The following is a 13,387-nucleotide window of genomic DNA, read 5'->3' on the forward strand; positions in this document are numbered from 1 at the left end:
GTAGTAATAGTTATTCCCTCCGTTTACTTCATTTTGAAGTGTTTTTCTTCTAATATTAACGAAATCGCTGAAAGTTTCCAGCCTACAATCTAAAAGCTCACCTTCTAGATGTTCAAAGTAGCCTTCTTTGAACACCATGTAGAAGAAGTAAAGATGAACACGATGACGGCCGCCCACCATCTCCGTTCACACCCTTCCACCGCCATAGAATTTTTACTATAAATAGAGGTGCAAACCTCAATTGTAAATCATCCCAAATCATTCAGAGAAGTGTAATCACAACCTAAAGAGTGTGTGTGAGCTTGAGAGTTTTTTTTAAGAGTTTTGTAATACTCTGTAAATCTATTCTTGTGAGTAATAGAGTTGTTTTTCTCTCAAATTTATATCTCCCAACGTCCAGGCGATCCCCTCTTCCTAACAAGTGGTATCAAGAGCTTGGTTAGAGACGTTGGTCGAGTTTTGGGTTTTCTGAAGTTTTCTCAAAATCCAGTTTTGAGTGTACCATTGGATTCGTCTCGTCGAACCGAGTCCAACGCAAAAAACGGTGACTTAAACGGAGTTATAACGAGCCCAGAAAACGCGGTCAAAAGTTGGTCAACTCGCCGGAATCTCGCCGGAGAAGACGACCGGTGCCGGAATTTTCGCCGGAGAAGACGATCACTGTAGCAATTCACTGTAGCAGCTGGCGGCACTGTAGCAGCACTGTAGCAGTGCTGTAGCAGTACTGTAGCAATTCTGAAATTTTACAATTTAGCCCCTGAAATTTTCAGAATTTCATTTTTGGTCCCTGAAGTTTATAAAAATTATAATTTTGCCCCATAAGTGGAATTTAAGCCGCGAAGTGTCTATTCCACCATTTTCAACCGTTCCGGACGTAACGGTGATCTCTGTTTTCTACAATTCAACCCCGTTTGTGTTGAAAAATTATTTTTAAGGTGATAATGTCCACAGAAGAGTCAACATCATCTTCCGGAGCTATGATTATGCTCACAGCAACAAACTACACGCTGTGGAAACCTCGGATGGAAGATCTCCTCAGCTGTAAGGATTTGTTCGATCCTATTGAATTGAAGGGTATAAACCCTGATTCTGCCAAAGAGAAAGAGTGGAAGAAATCAAACCGAAAAACTATTGGTCAGATCCGTCAATGGATTGATCATAGTGTCTTCCACCATGTTGCACAAGAGACAGACGCATATGTCCTCTGGAAAAAGTTGGAGGACATGTACCAGGCCAAGACTGCTCGGAATAAAGCCCTGCTGATGAGGCGTTTAGTCAACATGAAGCTCAAAAGTGGAACTTCAGTTGCCGAGCATACCAGTGAGTTCCAGAGCTTGGTCAACCAGTTATCGTCTGTAGAGATGCCGCTTGGCGATGAAGTTCAGGCGCTACTGCTACTTAGTTCCCTTCCCGATAGTTGGGAAACGCTGGTAGTAACACTCAGCAACTCAGCCCCGAATGGCAAACTTACCATGTCAATGGTCAAGGATGCCCTATTCAGTGAAGAGGCAAGGAGAAAAGACATGGGTACAGATCAGACCCATGCCTTTATCACAGAGAATCGGGGGAGACAGCGAATGAGTAGCAAAAATAAATGGAGAGGCAGAAGCAAGAGCAGGGGCAGGTCAGCTGATGGCAGAAAACCAACATATAAATGCCATCATTGTGGATTAGAGGGACATATGAAGAAGAACTGCTATAGATTAAAAGAGGAACAAGGTCAAAGCAGTTCACAGCCGAAGAATAAGGGTGGAGAAACATTAGTTGCTATCACAGGTGATGTAGCTTATTGTTCAACCCATGATGAGACATGCCTTCACGTCTCATGAGAAGAAGCGGAATGGGTGGTAGATACTGCAGCTTCCTACCACGTGACTCCATACAAAGAATACTTCACAGCATACAAAGCTGGTGACTTTGGAGCTGTGAAGATGGGAAATTCCAGTTCCGCTGAGATTGTCGGAATTGGTGATGTCAAGATAAAGACAAGTTCCGGGAGCACAATCACTCTGAAGGATGTCCGCCATGTGCCAGATCTTCGGCTGAATCTACTTTCCGGAGTAGCTCTCGATAAACATGGCTATGATAGTCATTTCAGTAGAGGCACATGGAAATTGTCAAGAGGCGCTATAATAGTCGCTCGAGGACACATTTGTGGCACACTGTACAAGACTCATGTGAAGATCTGCACAGACAGCATTAATGTTGCAGAAAAGGAGGCTTCACAAAATTTATGGCACCAGAGACTCGGTCACATGAGTGAGAAAGGGTTGTCTACCCTAATAAAGAAGGAGCTTATCAATGTAGACAAGGACGCTGCACTAGATCCTTGCAATCATTGTCTGTTTGGTAAGCAACATAGAGTCTCGTTTAATTCCTCTTCAACGAGAAGATCAGAGTTACTCAGTCTGGTACACTCTGATGTTTGCGGTCCCTTAGAGGTTGAATCAATTGGTGGCAACCGATACTTTCTAACGTTTATCGATGATGCTTCTCGAAAGGTGTGGGTATATTTCTTGCGGACGAAGGACCAGGTGTTCGATTACTTCAAATAGTTCCATGTCATGGTAGAATGTGAGACAGGAAAGAAGTTAAAGTGTCTTCGATCCGACAACGGCGGTGAATACTCTTCCAGGCAGTTCGATGCCTATTGCAGATCATATGGCATCCGACATGAGAAGACGGTCCCACGTACCCCTCAACATAATGGTATAGCAGAAAGAATGAACCGAACAATCATGGAACGTGTTCGGAGCATGCTCAGTATGGCTAAGCTGCCAAAGCCATTCTGGGGAGAAGCAGTCAGAGCCGCTTGTTATTTGATCAACCGATCTCCATCAGTACCACTAAATTTTGAAGTTCCGGAGAAACTTTGGTCTGGAAAGGATCCATCATACTCTCACTTAAGAGTATTTGGATGTTTGGCGTACGCACATGTATCCAAGGAGCTCAGGCAGAAGCTGGATGCAAGGACCACTCCATGCATATTCATAGGCTATGGAGATGAAGAATTTGGATACAGATTATGGGATCCAAAGGAGAAAAAGGTGATCAGAAGTAGGGACGTAGTGTTCCATGAAAGCCAGACAATAGAAGATATTGAAAAGCCCACAATATCTCAGAAGTCAAATGTTGCTGCTCAGGTGCCAGAGGCAACAACGAAATCATTCATGAGAAATGAATTTTCAGTACAAGAAGAAATGCCAGAAGTAGAAGATAATGAGGAAAATGACGGTGCTGAGCAGGGGGAGCCACAACCCCATCTGCCAGACGTTCCAGCACCATCACAAGGTCAAGATGATGGTGGATCTCCTCAGAATGTTCCAGAAGTTCGTAGATCTGAACGAGGTCGGATTCCATCGAGTAGATATCCAGAATCCGAGTACCTTCTACTTACTGAAGATGGAGAACCGGAGAGTTTTCATGAAGCAGTAACTCATAAGGATAAAGAAAAATGGTTGCTCGCAATGCAGGATGAGATGGATTCTCTGCAGAAAGATCAAACTTATGAGATTGTAGAACTTCCACGCGCGAAGAAGGCACTGAAAAATAAATGGGTGTTCAAGCTGAAAAAGGATGGTAGTGGAAAAGTGGTGAAATACAAAGCACGACTTGTAGTCAAAGGATTCCAACAGAAGAAAGGGATTGATTTTGACGAGATATTTTCACCAGTAGTCAAGATGACTTCAATTAGAGTCATACTTGGATTGGTCGCAAGTATGAACTTGGAGCTTGAACAGATGGATGTAAAGACAGCTTTTCTTCATGGAGATTTACATGAAGAAATTTACATGGAGCAGCCAGAAGGTTTTGAGGTTTCAGGAGATAATCTCGTATGCAAGCTAAAGAAAAGTTTGTATGGTTTGAAGCAGGCACCTAGGCAGTGGTACAAGAAGTTTGACTCGTGCATGGTGAGTCACGGGTACAAGAAAACTGCAGCAGATGAGTGTGTCTACATTCAGAAGTTTTCTGAAGGAGATTTCGTTGCTCTTCTACTTTATGTAGACGATATTTTGATCGTAGGGAAAGACGTAACGAATATCAACCAGCTGAAGAAGGAACTCTCTAAGTCTTTTGACATGAAAGACTTAGGACAGGCTCAACAGATTTTGGGAATGCAGATAACCCGAGATAGGAAGAATAAAAGGTTATGGCTATCTCAGGAGAAGTATATTGAACGAGTGCTTTCACGTTTCAATATGAACAATGCCAAACCTGTTAGCATTCCATTAGCTAACCATTTCAAGTTAAGCAAGAGTTCTTGTCCCTCATCCAAGGAAGAGATCGGGGAGATGTCGTCAGTACCATATTCCTCAGCAGTTGGAAGTTTGATGTATGCGATGGTGTGTACAAGGCCCGATATTGCTCATGCAGTGGGAACGGTGAGTCGTTTTCTCTCGAACCCTGGGAAAGAGCATTGGGATGCAGTAAAATGGATTCTCAGATATCTTAAAGGTACAAAGAATCTATGTCTTTGTTACGGGGGAGCTGATCCAATCTTGGAAGGCTATACAGATGCGGATATGGCCGGAGATCCTGATAGTAGGAAATCTACTTCAGGATTCATTTACACTTTTGCAGGGGGAGCTGTTTCATGGCAGTCAAGACTACAGAGGTGTGTTGCATTATCCACAACTGAAGCAGAGTATATTGCTGCCGCAGAAGCTGGAAAAGAAATGTTGTGGTTAAAGCGTTATCTCCAAGAATTTGGAATCAAGCAAAAGGAGTACAAGGTACATTGTGACAGTCAAAGTGCTCTAGATTTGAGCAAGAACTCCATGTACCATTCCCGTACAAAACATATTGATATTCGCTATCATTGGATACGCGAGGTAATTAATCGACAGCTGTTGAGACTAGTGAAGATCCATACAAAGGAGAATCCTGCGGATATGTTAACAAAGGTGGTGACTCGAGAGAAGTTGGAGTTATGCAGAGACATAACTGGAATGTTCGTGGATTCGGCTGGAGGGGGAGAATTGAAAGTTTCCAGCCTACAATCTAGAAGCTCACCTTCTAGATGTTCAAAGTAGCCTTCTTTGAACACCATGTAGAAGAAGCAAAGATGAACACGATGACGGCCGCCCACCATCTCCGTTCACACCCTTCCACCGCCATAGAATTTTTACTATAAATAGAGGTGCAAACCTCAATTGTAAATCATCCCAAATCATTCAGAGAAGTGTAATCACAACCTAGAGAGTGTGTGTGAGCTTGAGAGTTTTTTTTAAGAGTTTTGTAATACTCTGTAAATCTATTCTTGTGAGTAATAGAGTTGTTTTTCTCTCAAATTTATATCTCCCAACGTCCAGGCGATCCCCTCTTCCTAACAATCGCACACATTAACAGAACACTTAAAAGTGATTATTACATTTCAACAGGCTTATTAACTGCATTTTTTCCATACATTTGTGTCTCAATGCTTATAAATGTCCATTAATGGTTTTTTATTTTTTATTTTGCTAATTACATACTACATATTTATATTTATGACTGTAGCATTTAACGATTTACGATTACTCAACATTCATATCCAATTCATACCCTAATTTATCAACCTACCACTAAATTAAACATATGAATAACACACAATACGAAACTTTAATAATAAATAAATGACAAAATTAGCAGAATGCACTACCATTTTTTAATGCGTCAACGAAACCCTAGCAATTCGGTCTTTCGGATGATTTTGGTACGACTGTTGATCATAAATTCATCTACAAGCGTAGTTCACAATAAATATTTCTTCAATTAGGAATTTATCCGTAAATTTGCATCAATTTATGTTTTCCATTTTTCAACATTTTTTTTTATTATTAATTTTTCCTGTATCAATCTTTCTTCGGTGTTTGTGAAAATGGCATGGTTCTCAATCGATACCTGTGAATTCGGATCTTTTGTGTCCCTCACACCAAATTCATCGGTGATTCGTGGTGCCATTGAAATATGAAATATGAACTAAAGCAAAATTGCGTTTTCGAGTTGTACCGCGTGCATATATTACTGTACAATTTATTTGTTTATGTAATCTTTTGTTTTCGGTATAATAAACCGCAAAATAACAGTCCCGTTAATTGTAGCGTTAAGAATACTTTAATGAAGGTATTCTTAACGCTACAATTAACGGGATTGTTATTTTGCGGTTTATTATACCGAAAACAAAAGATGAAGGTATTCTAATTTTAATAGTATTCGTTATTTTGCCAAAAAAAATAAATAAAAATACTTTAATGGATTTTGCTAACGAGAGGTCTATTGTTAATTGCGGAAACACATCATGTACATGGCAGTTGGTTATTAATTTAATGGTAGCGGTTGGTTACTTGATTGTGCGAGTGTTTTATGCGTATTAACAAGAGTTTAAAGATTGTAGTTAGGATGTAGATATAAATTATTTAAATGGATATTGATGAAAAATTCATCCATGAATATATTCATTAAGTATCCGAAATACATATATACAAATACATAAATATAGATTTATGTATACACACTAACTATTACAAATGTACTTTCATTACACATACATTTTGCTTCCACTCATATGATGAATTCACTATGACTACTCACAATAAAACATGAATGCGTAACTTAATCAACATAGACCACTCCCCATCGTTCACTCTTTTAACAAAACTTCTCTCCTCCACATCAGCGTCACATCAGCACAAAATCCTTTAACTTCTTTCACTAATCACTCCTTATCATACACTAAAATATTACCCAAAATTATACCCCTAAAATATAATAGGGTTAAGGCTACTGAATGACCATATTTTTTTTTTGTCCCAATGTAGTCCATATACTCAAAAAATTACTCTATTATAGCCTTTATACTTTCAAAATATGTATCGATGTAATCAAAACATAACCAGTAACCGGCTATACCCGTAATTATTCTATTTTTTGTTATTTTTACCACTTTTATTCCGTTTATTTCAATTTTTAACCTATTTCTTTTACTTTACTAAAATCACTGAAACTCATTCTCTCGTACGATCAAAAACCCTAACCCTAATTTGAAGATCCATTGCCAAATTGGAGAAGAAAGGTACGTAATTTTTACTTTTTAAAGTCGATTTGATAGTTAATTTGTTGATTATTTGCAATATCTTACCCTAATTTGTTCTGTAATTTTCAGAATGAGTTCTTTTTCGATTAACTTTCACTATGAAGGCACCCTTTAGAATATGTGAACGGCGATGTATATACCATCGGTGAAGGAGATAAAATAGCAGCGTTGTCGTTCAATGAATTTTTTAACCTAATCCATGATTCTGTGAGTTGTTTACCTAATCAACTTTATTATTGTGTTCGTGAAATTGAGTTAAACAAGGGTTTAAGATAATTGAAACATGATGGTCATCTACATGAATTTGTTATTTTAGGTGAGAAACATGGTAGCATAAATTTATATGTTGAGCATCATGGTTATGATGTAATTGAGATGTTGCATATGTCTGATAAAGTTAAGAATGATGTAAAAGATATTAAAGGTAAAGGTAAGGAAAAGCTATATGAATCATATGATGATGAGTTACCTGTAGTTGAGCCTGATGTAGAAGAACTAGTAAACCTTCATGTTGAGGGTGAAGAAAATGTTATCATTCCTAATCTTCCTAATATGATTATAAGGCATCCATTCTTATCCAAATTATGTGGTAGTTTTAAAAGTAGTGCTGATGATAATTGATAATGCTAAAAACGAACATATATTTCATAGCATTATTCCTCAAGAAAGACAAGCTTTTAGTTGCAATTGTTCTATTTACAAGTGATATTCGTTTAAATAATAAAAGGTGAAGACAAAAGACAGATTCGACGAATTGAAGACGCAAAGGTCCAAAAAGCTCAAAAGTACAAAATACAATCAAAGTGGTTCCAATTATTGATAAGAAACGTCTCGAAATTGCAAGAGTACAAGATTCAAAACGCAAAGTACAAGATATTAAATTGTACGCAAGGACGTTCAAAAATCCAGAACAGGGACCAGAGTCAACTCTCAACGCTCGACGCAACGGACTAAAAATTACAAGTCAACTATGCACATAAATATAATATAATATTTAAATAATTCTTATAATTATTTATATATTATATAATATATTATAAACCGTCGGCAAGAAAGGCTCCAAACTTGTGTGAGTTGTAAAAGCAAACTCCGCGAGTTGCGGAGTTTGCAGTGCAAAAATTACGCGAGTCGCGGAGACCCCCTGAACTCAATTCCCTATAAAAGCAAACGAATTCTGATCATTTTATATATCCAATATATCAATCTCTCTATATCTATACGTAATATTTATATTTATATTTTAATTTTAATTTTAATTTTAATTTTAAATCCTAATAATAAGGGTATGTTAGCGAATGTTGTAAGGGTGTAAGTCAAAATTCTCTCCGTGTAACGCTACGCTATTTTTAATCATTGTAAGTTATGTTCAACCTTTTTAATTTAATGTCTCGTAGCTAAGTTATTATTATGCTTATTTAATCCGGAGTAATCATAATGTTGGGCTAATTACTAAAATTGGGTAATTGGGCTTTGTACCATAATTGGGGTTTGGACAAAAGAACGACACTTGTGGAAATTAGACTATGGGCTATTAATGGGCTTTATATTTGTCTAACTAAATGATAGTTTGTTAATGTTAATATAAGGATTTATAATTGGACGTACCCATAAATTACCATATACACTCAATCGGACACGATGGGCGGGGTATTTATATGTACGAATAATCGTTCATTTAACCGGACACGGGAATGGATTAATAGTCATTAGAATTATTAAAACAGGGGTGAAATTATGTATAAGGACACTTGGCATAATTGTTAACAAAGTATTAAAACCTTGGGTTACACTCAGTCGACATCTTGGTGTAATTATTAAACAAAGTATTAAAATCTTGTTACAGTTTAAGTCCCCAAATTAGTTGGAATATTTAACTTCGGGTATAAGGATAATTTGACGAGGACACTCGCACTTTATATTTATGACTGATGGACTGTTATGGACAAAAACCAGACGGACATATTAAATAATCCAGGACAAAAGACAATTAACCCATGTGCATAAAACTAAAATCAACACGTCAAACATCATGATTACGGAAGTTTAAATAAGCATAATTCTTTTATTTCATATTTAATTCCCTTTATTTTATATTTAATTGCACTTCTAATTATAGCACTTTTATTTATTGTTATTGTATTTAATTGCACTTTTAATTATCGTACTTTTTAATTATCGCAAGTTTATTTTATCGCACTTTTATTTATCGCAATTTCATTATCGTTATTTACTTTACGCTTTAAATTAAGTCTTTTATTTATTTAATATTTTACATTTTGTTTTAACTGCGACTAAAGTTTTAAAATCGACAAACCGGTCATTAAACGGTAAAAATCCCCCTTTATAATAATAATATTACTTATATATATATTTGTATTTTTATAAAAGTAAACTAATATAGCGTTAAGCTTTGTTTAAAGATTTTCCCTGTGGAACGAACCGGACTTACTAAAAACTACACTACTGTACGATTAGGTACACTGCCTATAAGTGTTGTAGCAAGGTTTAAGTATATCCATTCTATAAATAAATAAATATCTTGTGTAAAATTGTATCGTATTTAATAGTATTTCCTTCTAAAATTTAATAGTATTTTATACCCCTTAGCTTTAACACCAAGTTTTTAGCGCCGCTGCCGGGGAACTCAATTTCTTGCTTAAACGCCGGAAGCGCAACGCTAAATAAATAATAAAAAAAAATTTAATATATATATAAATCTATTTTTAAGATATTTTTAAAATTATAAAGTAGTTCTATTTTTATTTTAGTTTTTAAATATAAGTTTTTATTATATAAATATTTTTATTTAAACAGAAAATATAAAACAGAATATAAAAAAAAAAACGCGTCGAATTTTAATCAACCTGTAATCTGAAAATTGGAACCCCGCGACTCGCGAAGTTTGCAGTTTCGAATACCGCGACTCGCGGAGACACTCTGACACGCCGACAGAAACCCTAATCAGGCATTAAATATGGGGTAATTATTAATTATTATTATTATTAACCCTAATTACTTATTATTATTATAATTAGTTTTAAGTTTCTTTTTATTTAATTTATATATTTAGTTAAATTAGTTTAATTAATGTAAAATTACTAGTTTTAATAAATAAATAATATAAAAATAATATTTTTATAAAAATTGTACTTTTTACAACTTTTTATATATTTTTATATTTTGTCCCTTTTTAATTATTTTAGCGTAATATTTGTATTTTTCGCTAGTTTTTAGTTTTAAACTTAGTTTTTGCCATAGTTATATTTTTATTTCTAGATTTTTAGACTTTGCCGTAAAATTCCTTAATTGCTTTTTATTTAGACTAAGATTTAGATGCTTTAGAATTTTGCGACGCCTTTTTAAGTTTTAGTTTCTTTTTAAGTTATTGCCATTTGGGATATAGTTTTTCTTGTAAGCTTTAATATTTTTAGACACCTTTTACCTATGTATCAATTATCATTCCAATTAGTAATCTCAATTTGCGATTATAATTTTAAGTTAGTAATAGTAATAAGGTTGGGTTAGTCTAGTGTTTTTAAGTTCTATAAGTCACTCTTTTTCTTTCTTATTTTTATTTTTCGATCTTTTTCAGACACGCTCTTTTTCTTTCTTATTTCTCGTCATTCTAGTTTTAGGACATAGATTTTTATTCTACTTCTTATCTAAATTTCTTAAAATTACGAAAATTTATTTTAAGTGGTTAAATTGATAGACATCAAAATTTTCTGGTTCGTAGTAACAGTTGGATTTGTACGTGGACCGGGTTATTGGAGCCAAACAGTCCTCAATTATATTGAGACCAAACGAATCCTGCCCCTCTGCTGCATCTTTTGGCTATTCAAAACGTGGACAAAATCAGAAAAGTCTATTAATTGGATAACTTATATAATTTTTCTTTCCTTTTAAAAACTAATAGGATATTCAGTGAATGCACTGAGCAAGACGTTCACCACCTTTTGTACGTTCACCACCTGTAACTAGATCAAGACATTTAGCAAATATTACCGCCGTTGATTTTTCTTTAGAATCGTCATCCAGTCGACCAAGTACTCCAGTTCAAATTTCTGATAATCCATTTTTTGAACCCGACCTCACAATTGAGAATCCGGAGAATATTCAGGGACGATTCATAGATCCTGAACCACTAAACTTTCCTCCGGAACCACCAATCATTCAAACAGAGATTGTTGAGGAACGAACCATTAAATCAGAATCCTCTAGTGATTCCGATTCAACAAATTCAATTATGGAGAATCTGGAACCTTTAAGTATGGAAGACCGAATGAGAGCTAAACGCACTGGCCAAGGTCACACAATTACTCATCCAGACATTAATGCTCCAGATTATGAAATCAAAGGACAAATTCTACACATGGTGACTAATCAATGCCAATTTAGTGGTGCACCGAAGGAAGATCCAAATGAACATCTTCGTACCTTTAATAGGATCTGTACTCTATTTAAAATAAGAGAAGTGGAGGATGAACAGATATATCTCATGTTATTTCCCTGGACTTTAAAGGGAGAAGCCAAAGATTGGTTGGAATCGTTACCTGAAGGAGCGATTGATACATGGGACGTTTTAGTTGAAAAATTTCTTAAACAATTCTTTCCTGCATCTAAAGCCGTAAGACTTCAAGGAGAAATTGTTACGTTCACACAGAAGCTAAATGAAACTCTATATGAGGCGTGGACAAGATTTGGAAAGTTATTGAGAGGATGTCCGCAACATGGTTTAGATACCTGCCAAATAGTACAAATATTCTACCAAGGATGCGACATCACTACAAGGAAAGACATAGATATAGCAGCTGGTGGTTCCATTATGAAGAAAACCGAAACTGATGCTTATAAAATTATTGATAACACTGCTTCCCACTCACATGAGTGGCACCAAGAAAAAGATATCGTTAGATCATCTAAAGCAGCTAGAGCTGATTCTAGCCATGACTTAGATTCCATTTTCGCAAAGATAGATGCTGTCGAGAGACGAATGGAAAAGATGACTAAGGATATTCACTCAATACGAATTAGTTGTGAGCAGTGTGGAGGACCACATTTGACAAAAGATTGTCTCAGTATTGAATTAAAAATGGAACAAAGAGAGAATATTTCATACATAAACCAAAGGCCTGGAAATAATTATCAGAATAATTATCAACCGCCAAGACCGATCTACAATCAAAACAAGAATTATAATCGAAATATTCCATACAACAAGCAACAAGGTCCTAGCAATCAACAAGTATCCAATAATACTTACAACCAGCAAAGACCTAATTTTCAAAACAAACCACAACCCGATGATAAAAAGCCGAATTTAGAAGATATGATGACGAAGCTAGTTGAAACTCAAACGCAGTTTTTCACATCTCAAAAACAAACAAATGAACAAAATGCTCAAGCATTTAGAAATCAACAAGCTTCTATTCAAAATTTGGAACAAGAAGTAAGTAACCTAGCAAGGTTAATAGGTGAAAGAAAACCGGGAAGATTACCTAGTGATACAAATGCTAACCCCCGGAATGAAACAGCTAAATCCATTACCACAAGAAGTGGTACAACACTTAAACCACCTGAAATACCTGTAACTTCTGATGAAGCTATTCCTACTCCACAAGAACCACAACCTGATCAAGATAAGGAAAAAGAACCGGTAGTTGAAAAGGTTAATGAAGATAATACAGTTAAGGCTAAACCTTATGTTAAACCATACCAACCACCACTTCCTTACCCGAGTAAAATGAAGAAAGAGAAACTTGAAGCCGAGCAATCCAAATTCTTGGATATGTTTAAACAGATAAATGTAAATCTTCCTTTCATTGATGTGATTTCAGGAATGCCTAGATATGCTAAATTCTTGAAAGATCTAATCTCAAATAGAAAGAAAATGGAAGAACTCTCGGTCGTTACTATGAATGCTAATTGTTCAGCAGTGCTGTTGAATAAGATACCAGAAAAATTATCTGATCCAGGAAGTTTCACAATTCCATATTTTATGGGTAGTCTTAGTTCAATAAAAGCATTGGCAGACTTAGGTGCTAGTATAAATCTAATGCCGTATTCACTATACGCTAAACTAGACCTTGGAGAATTGAAACCAACAAGAATAAGCATACAACTAGCCGATCGATCAATAAAATATCCTAGAGGGATAATGGAGAACATGCTAGTTAAAGTTGGTACTTTAGTATTTCCAGTAGATTTTGTTGTTCTGGACATGGAAGAAGATTCTCAAGTTCCTCTCATATTAGGAAGACCATTCTTAAATACGGCTAAAGCAATGATAGACGTGTTCGGTAAGAAACTGAC

This window comes from Rutidosis leptorrhynchoides, chromosome 9 (assembly GCF_046630445.1).
Source record: "Rutidosis leptorrhynchoides isolate AG116_Rl617_1_P2 chromosome 9, CSIRO_AGI_Rlap_v1, whole genome shotgun sequence".
NCBI classification, from domain to species: domain Eukaryota; kingdom Viridiplantae; phylum Streptophyta; class Magnoliopsida; order Asterales; family Asteraceae; genus Rutidosis; species Rutidosis leptorrhynchoides.